At 39.5% G+C, this 16,084-nt stretch overlaps 1 protein-coding gene across 5 annotated transcripts in view; it reads left to right on the top strand.

Annotated features, from left to right (window-relative positions):
* Positions 1-1,200, top strand: part of LOC105230554 (5-hydroxytryptamine receptor 2B) — a 30,337-nt gene extending 29,137 nt beyond the window's left edge. For 4 of the 5 annotated variants that reach the window (XM_029552189.2, XM_029552186.2, XM_029552188.2 and 1 more), the window contains one exon: positions 46-1,200. The gene's annotated coding sequence lies outside the window, so the exon portion shown is untranslated. The remainder of the gene's footprint in view (positions 1-45) is intronic. The other variant, XM_029552187.2, reaches the window with a different exon arrangement.
* The last annotated feature ends 14,884 nt before the right edge of the window (positions 1,201-16,084 follow it).

Here is a 16,084-nt window from a genome sequence, read left to right as displayed (position 1 = left end):
CCAACTGCTACCAACCCGTTCACCCGCTCATCCGCCGGCCGACAGCTAAATAGCTACAGCGCGCTGACAATCTGGACACCAGTCACATGTCCCAGCCATCTTCCAAAAGCCAATTAAAGGATTTTTCGTCATTAAATCTACTTTTGTTACACACACATATGTATAGCGGTGGCACTTACATATGTACACACTCAACTATACATACCGCATATATAGAATATATGTATTGAGGGAGAGAATCAACTAACAAATATACTTGTACTTGTAAGTAAGTATGTAGTTTGTAGTGGCATAAGTTAAGTGAAAGTAAACGATACGCTTTTAAAGAGACACAAAAACAAAGTTTTAATAGTATTTAGAATGATTTACTACGTTTTTTAAGAACTCGCAAAGTCTTCTGATAGTCTTGGGAACAACTATATATACATTTAGCTACTTATAAGTGGACATTAATTGAACCCATGTGCATACATATGTAACTGTAAACTTAAGTCTCAGTCGTGCAATCGCAAGTCAAAAATCAAAAGTATTTATAAATTCGTTTGTGTAAGTATATGTCAGTGATTGTTAGTACATAGCTTAAGCCAATACATCATATAACACACATAACTGCACATACATATACATATATGTGTACATAAAAAAAAGAAAGTTAAAAATTGAAATATTTTTGTGCATTCAGCGTTTCTTTACTCCGCATATGTACGTGTGTAGGTTATCACATAGTCACTTATGTACTGCGCACTCATACATAGTACTTATGTAAATGTATATAAAGCTCATGAAGCTCAGTTATCGCAATCGCATTTCTATTGTATGTATGTATGTTCGCGATTTGAGATTTGAATAGGCCTAAGTAGATTACTGTGCTAAGCTTATTTTTCGACTTTGTTGCGCGCAATGCGCTCCCCCTGGAAACGTCGCTTTGTGGTGCCATTGTGAACGTGCATAAGCCCACAGGACCCTTTCGAATCCCAGCCTTGTTAATAACTTTGTAAATAGATTAAGTGTGTACGGCTAGTTTATCCACGCTCTTGGAGCGCTTAGAAGGCATATTTTTTCAGCTTACCTGATTGTGCAACTAGCAAATGAATGCGCGACAACCACAGCAACAAAACCATAGTAATAATGTTAATAACTGTAACTAGAAACGCTGGCAATATATAGATTTGAAAATAAACTGTCTGTAAAAAAACTGAATCACTTTTGGTTTCATTTAATTCGAGAAAATAAATGTTGACTGCATTGCAGACTTTCGCACATCGGAGCAAGAGATGGGATTTGATGGGAAATTTAAATTGAAATTTTATTTTCTTGCAACTTCTTTCAACGTGTCTACAAATCTACTTATAAGGATAAATTATGTCTTAGAAGGTGAGTAAGGTAGGTTAAATTTTGGACTATTGTCATTTCAATGGATTCGCTTTTGGCGGCAAAATTAAAAATTAAAAAAAAAAGGTAATTAAGACATTAGAATATTAAACCTTTCATATCCCGGAAGGCTTTCTACAAAGATAAGTAATGTTCTCAAAATATTGGGTAGTCGAAAAAGTTATTTCATATTTCTAATCAATTTTTAACTTATTTTTTTTCTATATTTATAATAAACTTTAATAAACCAAATACCATTTTGGTCGACCACTTGTTGCCATTTCTCCACTAGAGACATTATTCCATCAATGTAAAACTTTTCTGGTTTCTCGGCCAAAACCTGCGGCAAGTAATTGTCACAGGCTTCTCTTGAAGCCAACTTTACTCCATTAAGGGAGTTCTGCATTGACCGAAAAAAAATGATAGTCCGATGGTGCAAGGGCAGGGCTATATGGAGGATACATCCAAATTTCCCAGCTAAGATCTTCCAGTTTTTGCCGAGTCATCAAAGATGTATGTGGTCTTGTGTTGTCCTGATGGATGACGAAGCCCTTTCTGTTGATCAATTCTGGCCGTTTTTTTCGATTGCTTGCTTCAATCTCATCAGTAGTTGACAATAAAGTTTAGAATCAATCGTTCGACTAGGCTGGAGCGGCTCATAGTGGATGATTCCTTTTCAATCCCACCAAACACTCAGCACAGCCTTTCGAGGTGTCAATCCTGGCTTTACAACCATTTGTTGAGCTTCAACACGCTTGAACCATAATCTTTTTCGCACATTATTGTTGAATTTTATCTTCTTGTCGTCTCCTGTTACTTCAGAAATGGTTCGATTTCTTTTCGTTTCAGCAAAGAATCGCAGATCTTAATTCGGTCTATTAAATTTTTCACAGACAATTCATGTGAAACCCAAACATTGGGCTTCTTTTCGTAGTAAGCCGCTTTTAAATAGTTCAAAACGCTTTGATGATGAATGTTAAGTTTCTTAGCGATGTCATGGCTGCTTATGTGAAGATCCTGGTCAACGATAGGTCGACCATCTCGATCATCGAGTTGCAACTTTCACAACGAAATTTACACGAACGGAAGCCAGAGAAGCATTGTTGTGCTACACGAACTGATACAGCATCGTCTCCGTAAACCTCACAAATTTCATTGGAGACGCGGCGTGGCATTCTTCCCCCTTTTATATAAAAATTTGAAAATATAGTGAATTTCTTCATTATTTTCACTCATTTTTGAACAGCTGTAAGTTTTTTCAAAATTCTTTGAATTTAATTATTTTTGGTAAACTTAAGCTTAAAATCTTACCTTTGCTAAAGCTACTTTACACTTTTGCTTAATTCTCAAGTTTTGGTTTTTGTTGATAAAGCGGTTAACTGCGTTGTTCTCACGGCAACCTTTTTTAATTCTTTTTTCTTTTTTTTTGTTTTGAATTCATGGTTTTTTTTAAGGTAGTAATTTCACAACCCTCAATACACGCTTAGGGCTACTTAAGCTCAGCGGCTACTCAAAAATGACCAAAGCTCTTATAACAATACAAATATTTTCCTTTTTTCACGCCAAAAGATCAGATGTCAAGAGTCTGAGGAGTGAGTTTGCCGCGACCAAATATAGTCAAGGGCAAGGAAAATTGATTTTTACGCAAAGCCAACGAAATTTAAGAAATTTACTGCCGGCGTCCGTCGCACCCGCAATAGCACTCTGAACTTTGGAGTTGGCGCTGCAGAAATTTACTCTGGCAAATTGAACTGCTCTGTTGATTTTTCATCTTTGCGAAGTATTTCGACGCCTTGCACACACACATCCACATATACATAAGTAGCGAAAACATGTGTGCTTATGCGTCAAGTTTCAATTTTCAGCATAGTTGAACGAGCGTAGCAAATGGAAGTGCGCACAATGAGTGTGTAACTAAGAAATTAAAATTGCTTTCGTAAAGTCAACGCACAACTGTACCATTAACATTCACATTAGCAGCGGAATAATGGCCGTTCCGGCGACGTAGATGCGGAAAATAGGAAACGCACAAAGTGTACGCCATGACGTATGAGTAACACAAGAAACGCAACGCACCTCAGCTGGGTCTGAAGCTTGAAGTTTCAAAAGGAATATAATTTCTCAGTACGTCAGAAGAGAATGGAGTTTGATTAACTATTTAGGACGTTTAATTTTGAAAATGATACAGTGTGAAAAAATGTGAATGAATTCTTACGCAATAAAATGTGTATTAATTATTATAATTAATGTGACAAACACGAAATTTTGAACTCAATACTCAAATCATACTTAGATACTCAGTACTTATCTAAACACACAAAATATATTAAGCAGGTCAATCTTCAAAATCTCAACCCAGAGCTTTTTTATGAATTCTGAAAAATACATAAGATTTCTCTTAAAATCCCTACATTTCTGCTTCACAGGCAACGTTTGTGCGCCTTCGGTTCTGAGGTATTTAATCAACAGCAACAGGCATTACCGATCCAAGTTTACTGTTTTACTGCATTTAATTTTGCCTGCCTTTGATTGCTTTGCGGTCATCGGGTCCGTTTACGTCTGTTTGTGCCACAGCGGTCGGCTTCGTTTGCTTTATACGGCTTGCTGCGTTTGATTTATGGCTGCATAACTGTAAACATAAAGGTAACGGTATACATATACAAACTCGCTAAAGCAAGTCCCAAGTCATACCGAAATCCCACAAGTTTATGAGGAATCGGGTAATTACTAATAAATTAGGCAACTAAGCACGAATACTAAAAGTGATAAAAAAGAGCTAACAGTTTGCATTAATCATCTACAGCCACAATTAGATGCAACAGTTCGCAAGTAGCTAAGATTGAATCATCTGAAAATGGCCTAAAGAAGAGCTCGATTTGGTACTTTTATTTCCATTAGTTAACTGTCTCTTCGTATAAACGGACCTCGTATGTTGACAGGGGCAATTATTTTGGGCGCAGAATTCTTCAGTATTTATATACCCTGATTAGGGTAAATTAAAGACGAAAGAAACGTAGGAGACCCAATAAAAAATATATATTAATGATCAGCGTGACGAGCTGAGCTAGTTTAGTCATGTCTGACGATCCGTCCATCCGTATATACGCGGACTAGACCGACAATTTTCGATTCACCGATTTTTGAAATTTTCTACACCTTCTTTTCTCTCCATAACGCTGATCACTTTTCGAATCCGCTGATATCGGAACTCTATTGCACCCACAATAGTCGAATGACTGCAACGGACCCAGATTTTTATCCAGCCAAGAACTGTGAACTCGACACCATGCCCCGGAATTACTTCAGAAGGTCTTCTATCAGATTTTCACATTTACAAAAACATGATTTGTATGAGCCCTTCATGGTATGGATCTAAACGATCGTCTCATATCAACAATAAACCTAGAGCCTGCCACAAATTTAATGAGGTAGTCAGCCAATTCGATAGGTTCGTTAAAAGAATGCAACCGAAATGCTTGAGTTTTCATCAGGAGAAATCTGGACAGTGAAGGAGAAAGTGTCCTGACGTTTGCACTCATCTTCTTCATTGCGACTTTGACAAGGTGCGCTCCTTAGCCTTTTTTATCCACTTTGGACCAGAAGGCTTTCGCAACCTCATAATTGCTGGTAGCTGACCAATGCTTACTTAGCTCGCGCTCCAGTGCCCGAGTGCGCGAAGGTAGGAGAATCTCTGCTTGTTCCCCTCCTAACGGGTTGTGAGTAAGAGTTCCATATCTAGCAAGCTCATCGGCTTTACAATTACTGATGATTCGGTTGTGACCAAGCACCCATACAAGTTTTAAATTATAGTACCTTGAGCTCTATCGGAGTAGTTATTTACCTCCCTGGTACTACCTGAATGTTAGACACTTCTACTTCAAAGACACTACAGTAGACTGGCCGTCTGCAACAAGAGTTGATTGAGAGCTCCAGGCAGAACACTGCATACAGTTTCCCGGAGTCCCAATAAATAGTTGTAATCCAAGCTGCCCGATCAAAGTCAAGTTTTCCTATGAAATTTTTTTTATTTTTGAAGGGTATTAGGGCTTCGACACAACCAAAGTTAAGAGTTTTTTCTTCTTAAATTACATAACGCACGCATGGAAGAGACTGCCACATTTGCATTAGTCTCACAAATCCACATTCTAACTTTCACAAATTCAATTGGGTGCACAAATACCATTTGTTGCAATTTAATTATGCCGTTACGAAGAGAACGGCTCATTTTAAAGAGCACGACATTTATAATAAAGTTAGAGTATTAGCAAAGTTCGCACGCCGCCGCACCGCTCGGCGGTCAAATGAATTAATCACTTAGCAAAATTTGTGTCTCGACACTTTCGCACAAAAACAACAACAACCGCAATTGGCAAGTTGGCATGCAACGCACGACAAAATATGGAAATAGAAACAAATGGCAAACAATGCGAAAGTTCAAGCAACCAAATGCGAATTAAATAAATACCTCCCCCCCTCCAAAAAAAAACAACAACAAATAAATAAAATCATTTGCGACGCAGCGGGCAAAGTTGAAAGTTCAACGAGGCGACCAGTCAACGAGTCAACCGCACCGCCGAGCTACGAGCTTCATACAATCCATTTACCGTGCACTGTGTGGGCTGATGAGGCTACTTAATGTGACGCAATGCCATAGAGCGAGATGATACGCTCCGCAAATAAACAACAACAACAACAAAATTATATATTTGTCATAACTTGTGTAATGTCAACTTTGCTTAATAATGACAGTTCGGAGCTGACGACTGCGGCGCAGTGAAGAAACGCTCACGCTGTGGGAGCGGCAGTGAATATAGGTGAGTGGTGGTGGGGAGAGTGGCAGTGCGAGCGTGTTAATGGCAACGCCAAATGTGTCTGCCGATGCGCTGGTGTGGTGTTGCTTAGTTGGGGTGTAATTCCCAGCCTCACACGTGTACGCTTCTATGTGTGTGGGTCCTCCAGTGCGTTGGTGCGTGTGTGCGTGCACTGTGAAGGTGTAATTGTCAACTTAATGACTTCCACTTGGCACGTTTCAAGTTCCAGTTGATGCGCAGCAGGCGCAACAGCATCAAATACACCAACAGCAACAGCAACAACAACAAATGGCCAACAACGATGATTGTCTCAAAGTGATGATAACTACTTTACACAATAGCAACAATGGCTGCTCACCGTATTTGCAGCTTTAATGATATTACGGCGGTGCCGTTGAAACGACACGACTGTTGCAAGCGCCAACTGCTGCTGCTGCTGCAGCACATCCACACAGGTACATCGAGCAAATACAAAATAACATAATTGCATTAGAAGCACCACTTAGGGTGCCACTAACTGGCAACAGACAGCTGACAGCTCAACTATGCAGCTCGAGAGCGCACCGTTACAAAATTTCAACTACTTGTGTCCGCCAAACACTTGTGTATGTGTGTGTGTTAGTATGTGTGCGTGCGTGCTATTGGCGAGTCGCCGGAGAAGATGTTAGTTGGCCGTCGCTGTTGTCGCTTTCGACTTGCCACTCGCATTAGCGACGATAACTAAGTTTGCTGCAATAAAACCCACAATAAGATGTAACTTTTGAAAACAATCAAACTGAATTAAAAACAACAACAAACAACATCGTACGCTGCCACACACGCGTGACACATTCTAAAATGCTGGGCAATACGCGAAGTGCTGGCCAGCACCATTGCCACTATTAAAGCAAAATGTTGCACGAACGTGTTTTCATAAAGTGTGGCACTATGGCTGGGGGAGCAGGGCGCTTAGTGACTACTGATGTCGGCACCTTCAAAGGCTGCAAATGCACACGCATATGTGGTGACTGTATTTCGGTTAAGTTGTCGTTGTTGTTGTTAATGTTATTGTCGAAATAGGTAAGCAGCGAGCGTTGGCAAACACAATATGGTGGCGTTGTCAACGGGAATTAAGTCATAACGGGGATTTTTTGTACAAACAACACAGATCTGACACTAAGAATATGTGAGAAGAGTGAGTTTAACTAGTTTGGCTACACACGTACTTACTGTGAATGACAAAAGTGCATTTTGCAGAACTCGTATGACAACAACGCTTTGTAGTTAAAGCGAATTTATTTGCTGTTAATGAGTGACTTCCTCTGAAGTCATGGAATGCGTTAGCTTATAACTACTTACCCCTCCATTAGAAGTTTGTAAGACAGCTTGAGCGCTACAACTTTTGACCTTGAGACCCCTTGAGACGTTATTGTGGACTTCCGATGTTCAGTGGTCTGAGTTTCAGCAGATAAATGTTCGAAAATTAATTCGATTTGTCATTCTCACATACTTTGTTATGTAATTCAAAATGCATGGACACCAAATACAGTTAATTGGTGTCAATGAGCGCAAGTGGCTTCATGTCTGAAAGTACAGTTGTCAAACAAGTATCGAAATAATACTGAGCCCATACACTTTGCTCACACTTTTCCGATATTAATTGAACTTCAGTTTGTCACTCTTAAAGGCTTAAATGCCGAAAAAGGACCCGACCTTGTTTGCTGGCACGCAAACCGCACTGACACACCTAAGCACTCGCCTAAAACCCAAACAAGCTGCCTGAGCAACGTAATGCGGCTGGCCAAAAAAGCCAACACACACAGACAATTTGAGTATCTGTCGGTAATTAGAGCAACAGCTGTGGCTATTACCATAAATTTACCACTTTTCCACCGATTACGCCTGCTCACCTCGTCGGCCACTCCGACGATGTTTAGTAAACACCCTCGGTGGCGGCGCAGGGGTGGCAGCTTATCGCAAGTAAACATTTATTGCACAGTGTGCTGAATATTTGCCGAATCACAGATGTTGAAATGCTCACATTTATCTAAATGCAAACAGAGGAAGTGCACAGAGCCTCGCATTGGGATTCAAGGGATTTCTATGTGCTTTGCTACATAATAACTGTATGTAGTCACCAGGTGCTCGGTGCTAGTTGTTGAGGTATTCTCATTTTGCTGGCGGCAGTTCCGTTCTATTAGAAATAAATCAGGAAAGAAAGAGTATTTGATTCTAAAAGCTTTAATACCCATCATGTATGAGCTTATGGTGTGGACTTGTCATAGATATCCGTTATTTTGATTGCCAATTTGATTTGATATTGTCTTTAAACTGTACTTTCCAAGCTCCTAGAAATATGTATTTAACATCTTCAAAAAAATAAAAATAAAATCGTTAAGTGATGTTATAGCGAAGGTACGAGTATCAGCCCTTAAGCTTAAATAGACAACAAATATTTATATAATTATAAGAGTCATTACTGTAAATCTTCAGGTCACAGGAAACCCATACTATCTATATTATTTAGATTAAGGATATAGCTCAGTCAGAAATGGAAAATACTGCTCCAACTTGTTTCGAGCAGGACAACTAGGCGCTTTCCACTTCGAAGTCCATCATTGTTAACTCGTAACCGTTTCGTTAAAACTCTGGCAAGGCGACTAAAGATGTGATTAGCTTTTATGTAACAGTCAACCATAAGCCATTTTGGTTCCTTGGATTCCATTTCGGTAAGATTGACGTTAAAGATGACATCACTGACTCTGGAAGTCGGATTAGCTAAACATGGCACAATAATACCCAGTACCTATAGTTGATTTCCTACGACATACAAGTATTTCGGTCAATGGGTGAGATATATAATTGAAATTAAGGGATAACTCTTTCCTGAGAATGTTATATATAGAACCTAATATTAAGATTTTCGAACTTTGTACCGCATATATCGACCAACATATGAGTGATCCCAATCAAAATATGAGGGCGTGGTTTATTGATAACAATGTATCTATGTGCCTAAAATGGATAAAATTGGGTGAAAACTTGACCTAGCCCCCATATAACCAAAATCAGGATTTTCGAATTCTCGGTTGAGATTACTCCACATGATTGGTGGTTGGATGTGAAGAGCCTTAATGATACCTTGGTCTTCTAATATGATATCGTACGAAGTTCATCAATCTTCACTGGCTTCTTGGAATATACCATAGACTTGACGTAGCCCCACAGGAAATAGTCTAACGGCGTCAAATAGCACAACCGAGGCAGCCAATTGACTGGGTCATTTCATGAGATAACAACGTTCACTAAACTTGGTTTTCAATAAATCGATTGTGACACTCGCTGTTGGATCTACATATTGTCCTAGTCCACATCATCCAATGCGGGTCAAAAATATTTGGTTATCATTGAGCGGTAGCAATTCCCATTCACACTAACGTAACGGTCTTGATCATTACGAAAGAAGTACGTACCTATGACGACGTCGGCCCATAAACCGCATCAAATCGTATTTTTTTCGGGATGCTCATCATTGAAGTTGATTTTTCGATGAAAATCCGGATCAATTTCGAGTTGTTGCTCAGCCCAATTCACGAACATCCGACGTTCTGGTTGCCAAGCGGTTTCAGTTCTTGTGTCAATTTCATCTTGTAATCTTGTTATATATCACACATATGTATAATTGCTTAGATTCCGATCCTCTGTTAGACATTTTACACCTTAAGGTATTTCCAGTTTTTGATCCTGGCACGTTGGATGTGTATGAAATGTTGGAATACACCCGAGCATAGCCCTTCCTTACTTGTTTTAACTACTTATTCATAACATTCTTAGAGTATATATGCATAGAAGAAATTCAATTCATTCTCCATCGAAGAAACTCCCAACACTTACTTAAATAACATTTCGACACAAGGTAAAATCACCTTAGAATGTGCAATCAAAAATACATATTTGCTCAACTTTAAAGAAACTACGAAAACTCAGGCTTAGTACCCTTCAAAATACTCACTGAATCACATACCATGTCATATACAAATCCTCTCTGTACATACTTAAAAGTAATAATGTACTACACGGCGTATAAGCAACATGGCACAACCGCAAAAAAAGACAACCAAACAAAACTTCTGCGGCATCTCCAGTGATTTCGATCAAAAAATGTATATTTTACCGTTTTTTGCATCTGAATGCAAACAAATTGCAATATAAATGTTGTTGATTTCTTATATTTCTGCAGCAACCGCAAATTGGCGCAGAGCGGAAAGAACTTTTTGTCAATTTGTTGTTTGTGCAAAAGTTCTGCGCTGCTTCAGTTGTTGCCACTGCCTAAAGCAGCTTTTCTTTATTAAAAGCGCGCAATTTAACTAAAAATGCACAGCAAAGCGCATTTGCATTGCCGCTTGCAGCAGGCAGCAAGCAGCGAGCAGCACGCCGAGTTATAAGCCGCTGAGCAGGTGCAATGAGGAATAACAACAGTAACGAAGCAACTGTTGCGCTTGCCGCCCCCACGGCGCTGCAGAGTCCCGAACGACTGAAATTCAATACCGAATTTTCAGGCTCTATTCAATCAGCCGCATCCCGCACTTCCTCCCCCCGGTCGGATTGCGAGCAAATTGCAAACTTTCGCGCTGCATATGCTATTTGATGCGACACAGAAAAAGTTGTAGCCGTGGCATTTTCGTTGTACTGCTGCTTCCTTCAGCCGGTACACACAAACATACACACAGCCTTGTGCATCTTCGCATTGTCATTCGAAAGAACGGCAAATACGAATGGGCGAAGAACCTGCGGATCAGTAAGTGAAGAAAAGAAAACAGAATGTGTTGATATTAAACACCTGAGGGAGCAGCGGTTCGTTAGTGGCTCACTGCAGCCACGAGTTGAAGGCTTCAGCGCTGCGAAGAGGCGCAGAGGAAGGATATGGAATGGAGGAAGGCAGGTCAAAGACTGCTGCATACATGAGGTAATTGCGCTTCAGCAAGGTGTCATACAATGTATGTGACCAAGGAACGAACTCGCAAGCTCACGTATGTACATTTATACGAGTACATGACACTCGTAATTATTTCAGAAGTTTCTCAAACCGCCAGTTGATTAAAGGAAATTCAATTGAAGCTGTGAAAAGAGTCCGCTCTAGAGAAAATATGAATTATTTGACAATATTTTGAGTTTATTTGTATAAACATATTTTTTTTAAAGTTCGACTTTATATGCATTTGAGAAAATAGTCGTCTTATGATTCCAATGAAGTCGTTCCAAACAGTAGTTGAAAAGTAGCAAAACAAAACAAAACAAAAAAGAAATATATGAACACCTTAAGTGCTCAATAGAGCTGCTATCATTCACTGACGTCGTTCTGGAACTAACATAAGCCCACCGCTAAAGGTTCGGTCGCGTTGAGTAACTCCTCCAGCTGCTTCGCATGTCAACTGATGCCAATTAAAGTAGTTCCCTATTCTATAACAAAGCACTGCAAGCATACTCACTTCTCTCACTTACGATCTACACAATTATATTCTGCTGAAACTAGCTAATGTTGTTTCTTGTTTCTTTGTTGCACACCATCGCCGTGGTTGCAACAAAATTTGAACTTTCCTTGAAGATGTGTTATTTTACTTGCACTTGATTTTTCTTAAAAACACACAACTTATTTATGCCTTCTCCATAAACATACACATACACATAATATACTTGTAAAAGGCAAGCGAGCTTGTGTAATATATGACCTTGAAATGTCAGTTTTCACTGTAGACACTTAAAAAATTCCCTGAACACACTGAGGCATGTACACTTGCAAAATATTATCCATTAAGATATTTACAATAACAGCAAGCAGCACATACGTAGCGATAGAAGCTCGTAAATCTAAACAAATAACTGTAATGTGTATATGTGGACTCTTGTTGCACACAACGACACTGAGTACTGCTTCCACACATCATCGATTATTTTCCGCACAGCAGAGCTTATAAATATCGTTAAGTTGCAAACTGCACTTTTAAAGACTCGCCTTCCGGATTTTATCTTCAAATTCTTGAATCTTTAACGAAAACATTATATTATTTATCCTTTGGCTGCTTAATTGCGAATTTCGACAATAAAAATTGCTAAAAGTTGACAATTACCTGAATTGCACTAAAATCTGCCATCGCACAAACAGTAAAGAAGTAATCTGCTTTAAAACATTTTCGATGCCAAAACTAAAACTGAAACTGTTGTTATACCCAGAAGGAAGAATATTAAGTTTGTCACAAAATTTATAACACCATGGAGGAGTCGTCGGATACTTAAGTGTAGATACCATGACCATGACAAGCTGAGTCGATTTAGCCAAGTCTGTTTTTATAATCGCTATTTAGTGTCTTTTGAGATATCGATCAAGCATTTCTCTACAAATACGAACTGATCGATCGAACTCAGGTTTTTTATGAGAACTCTTATTTATTTGACGAGATATCTTCACGAAATATAATCGGAATAAATTGCATAGATTGAACGGCCTTAGCATATATGGTAGCTGCCATTCAAACAGACCGACCCAAATCACGATAAAGAGCTTTTATCCTTATTAAGTGTCAAAAATGTGTCAAAAGCAATGAAATTATTCAACAAAGAAATTTCCTTAAATTTTGTGTGTGGAATCAAACTTCTGGTGCCGAAACGGGCAGAATGTTGGAAGAGGACTTCGGTGACAATTGTTTTTTCGCGAGCAAATGTTTTTGATTAGTACAAATTACTTAAAGAGGATCGAGAACGCGTTGGCGACGAACCATATTCAGAACGGCTATAAACATCAACTGACGATCAATAAAATTAAAGAATTGTTGGTTGTGAATCGACGATTAAGAGTCAGAGATCTAACTGGCATCTTTGGAATATCGCAAGCATCAGTAAAAACCATTTTGAAAGATCGTTTGGGCCTAAGAAAAGGGAAAGCTCGATTGGTTCCAAACTCACTCAGTTTTTTTCGGAAAACAGCGTTGCATTAAAGTCTGTAAAACATTACTTTCCGACTATCAGACATGAAACGTATTATTACTGGCGATGAATTGTGGAACTATACTTACCATCCAGAAACAGACGATCAATCGGCCGAATATCGTGGCAAACGTGAGCTGTGGTGTACTCCGAATTCTTACCGACCGGCCAAAATGTCATCAATACCATTTAAGTTTTATGCGTCGGTTCCGTGAAGCTATGCGTAACCAGAAGCCGGAATGATGGGCCAATAACACTTGTTCTTTGCACCATTGTAATTCACCGTCGTATACCGCATTCATTCTTCGTGAGTTTTTCGCCAAATTTTCAACCAATATCGTGAAGCAACCTCCGTATTCGCTTGATTTAGCTCCGTGTGATTTCTGGCTATTTGGCAAACTCAAACGACCGCTCTGGTGAGTAAATTGAAGACATTATATGTGAATCGCTACGTGCATTGAAGGATATTCCGGTAATTGATTTTAACAACTATTTCGAGGTTTATAAAAAAATATTGGCACAAGAGTATTGGGGTCAAGTGAGACTACTTTGAGGGAGACAACATATAGTTTGAAGGTTACATTAATAGTTTTAAGATTATGAACAAAGCCTTACTATGTTTTGCTGATAGTAGTACATAGAAGTTGCTTTAAGAAATGTACTTCTGAAGGGTATTAAAGTTTCGGAGCAGCCGAAAGTTTGCGCTATTCTTTTGTTTTGTTTTCACAATGAAAAACTTTTTTCAGATGATTGCTTGAAATTTGATAGTCAACAATAAACCCCCCAAATTGACGCGCGAAACTTATTAAAGTGCATTTGAGTTTTGCGGATGAGTTATCGAAGTTTTTTAAGTTGTTTTCCGAATTACTCTATTATTAAATAAATTGAAAAACAAAAATAGTGTAAACAATGAGATATCGGAATGAGTCATGGAACAACATATACTTACATATACAGCAATAGATTAGTTTAACACTTTTCATAATCTAAAGCAAGTTTAACTTTAAAGATCTCAGTCAATGGAATATTTAATTGAGCAAAACAGTGGCAGTAGATTTTTAAGTTTTTAGAATGCAAATTGCATTTATGAGACCTGCTGCTTCTTCTTTTCGATTGTTAATGCATCCGCCTGACGATGGTAGAAGAGTTCTTCATGGGATGTTGTTATAGTCCACGCTGCTGCATCGTAAACTCGTACTTTATTGGAATGAGAGTTCAAAACAAATTAATTTGAGCGTCTTTTATTTGAAATATGACCTAGCTGATGACTTAAATTGAATATTTCAAATATTTCTCATCTTACTTACTTATCTGACTGTATACTCATAATACGAGATAAGTAGACTCCATTTGGCGTAGAAAATAGTGTAAGCATAACTTCGTTATTAAGACGCAAGAGTTTTCACATCAACGCATGATGCCTGACATACCCTTTTCAGAGACTAAAGTAACAGCCTTTACAAAAGCTCGAAACCAAAACAAGTTATAAATACATAGTTGGGGTAGTGACGTAAGCCAAGTAGAACTTGAAAATTTTAAGTCATTAAGCGAGATGAAGGGAATGAAAAACTAAATCAAAGAAAACATGCGTATTCGCATTTGATATATTCCTTTCATCGTATACTCGTATGTTGCGACAGACACGTGACAAGTCAGCCTCCCCTTCATTACCCAAATTGCTGTAAGTGAGTGTGGCAATAATTCGAGTGAATTGCTTGCTGATTGCATGCACACACACACACATATGCCTTGGCGACCAGGTACAGCGTCGTTCAATGCACCGAAATTAGAGCAAACTGCTGCAATTACTGCGTCATGCCTAATGCCACAAAGTAAAGGCTGAACATCGCTCCTCGAATAGGCCGAAACACGCACGCCATTTCCCATGTGCATATTTACGCAAGTATAAATATTCGAGCGTTTGCTAAACATATTGCCTATTTCTCGCCCATCACGTAAGCACTTTCGCAACGCGAATGTTGCACAAAACAAAAAATAACGGCGCCTAATGAAAAACGGTCTCAAGGTAAGGCACGTGCTGCCGCTCACACGCATCCTTTTCCGCTCATTTTATGCCTCTGCTCTAATGTAACGGTACTCACCCTACGGGCATCCCTTCCCCCGCCACCGACATCGCCACGTTTGTTTTCGCTTTCACTTTCTGGCTGTTTCGGGGCAATCAGCGCCGACCGCAAACGCTTCGTTGCCTTCCAAGCAACACAATCTGGCCACATGTGTGCGTATGTGTGTGCCGTGTTTGTGTGTGTAATTTATGCAAAGTTGTTGCAGCGCACAATGGCGACCGTAACAGGCGACCTAAACAAGCATACAACAATAACAAAGTGCGTGAAGTGACAACACGCGTGCATGCAGTGTTGCCAACTGGACCGGGGACCGGGGTAGCGCTTCATAACGGCGCATTTTATGTGTCAGACAGGCGAGCTCATTAGCCTGACATAGTGTCTGCTTCCACTGTATCGGCCATTTAATAGCCGTTGTTGTTTTTTAAGCCGTTATTCAGCTGAGTCTACGCGAAGATTGGCAGACCCAGAACCGCCATTGCCTTGCGCTCATTCGAAGGCTCATAGCAGTGTGCTGGCCAGCCCAATAATATTGGCTTGTATCGTGCCGTTATAGACGTGCTGCGGTTGCGGTGCGACTGGTTTGGATCGTTGCAAAGTTGGTACTTCACCTGCGTCACTCCGCAGCTCGTTCTGTGCAGCTTGACGTCGCAGAGTTTGCACATGAAACTACTCAGGTGTGAAATGACTTTGCTGTGGTCACCCGGTGGTACGTGGCCACAAGTTTCTTGCAGTCCCTCATTTTATGATTTTCCCTCTTTTTTGCTGTTGTTGTTTATTAGTAATTTTTCGCTTCACAGCAATTAGAGCGATTGTGTAGCGAGTTTAATTGAAAAATAATGAAAACCATCGATCCATAGA

This window comes from Bactrocera dorsalis, chromosome 3, assembly GCF_023373825.1.
Source record: "Bactrocera dorsalis isolate Fly_Bdor chromosome 3, ASM2337382v1, whole genome shotgun sequence".
Lineage (NCBI taxonomy): Eukaryota > Metazoa > Arthropoda > Insecta > Diptera > Tephritidae > Bactrocera > Bactrocera dorsalis.
Note: the sequence above shows the minus strand (reverse complement) of the source record. Positions and strands in the feature narration are given on the sequence as shown.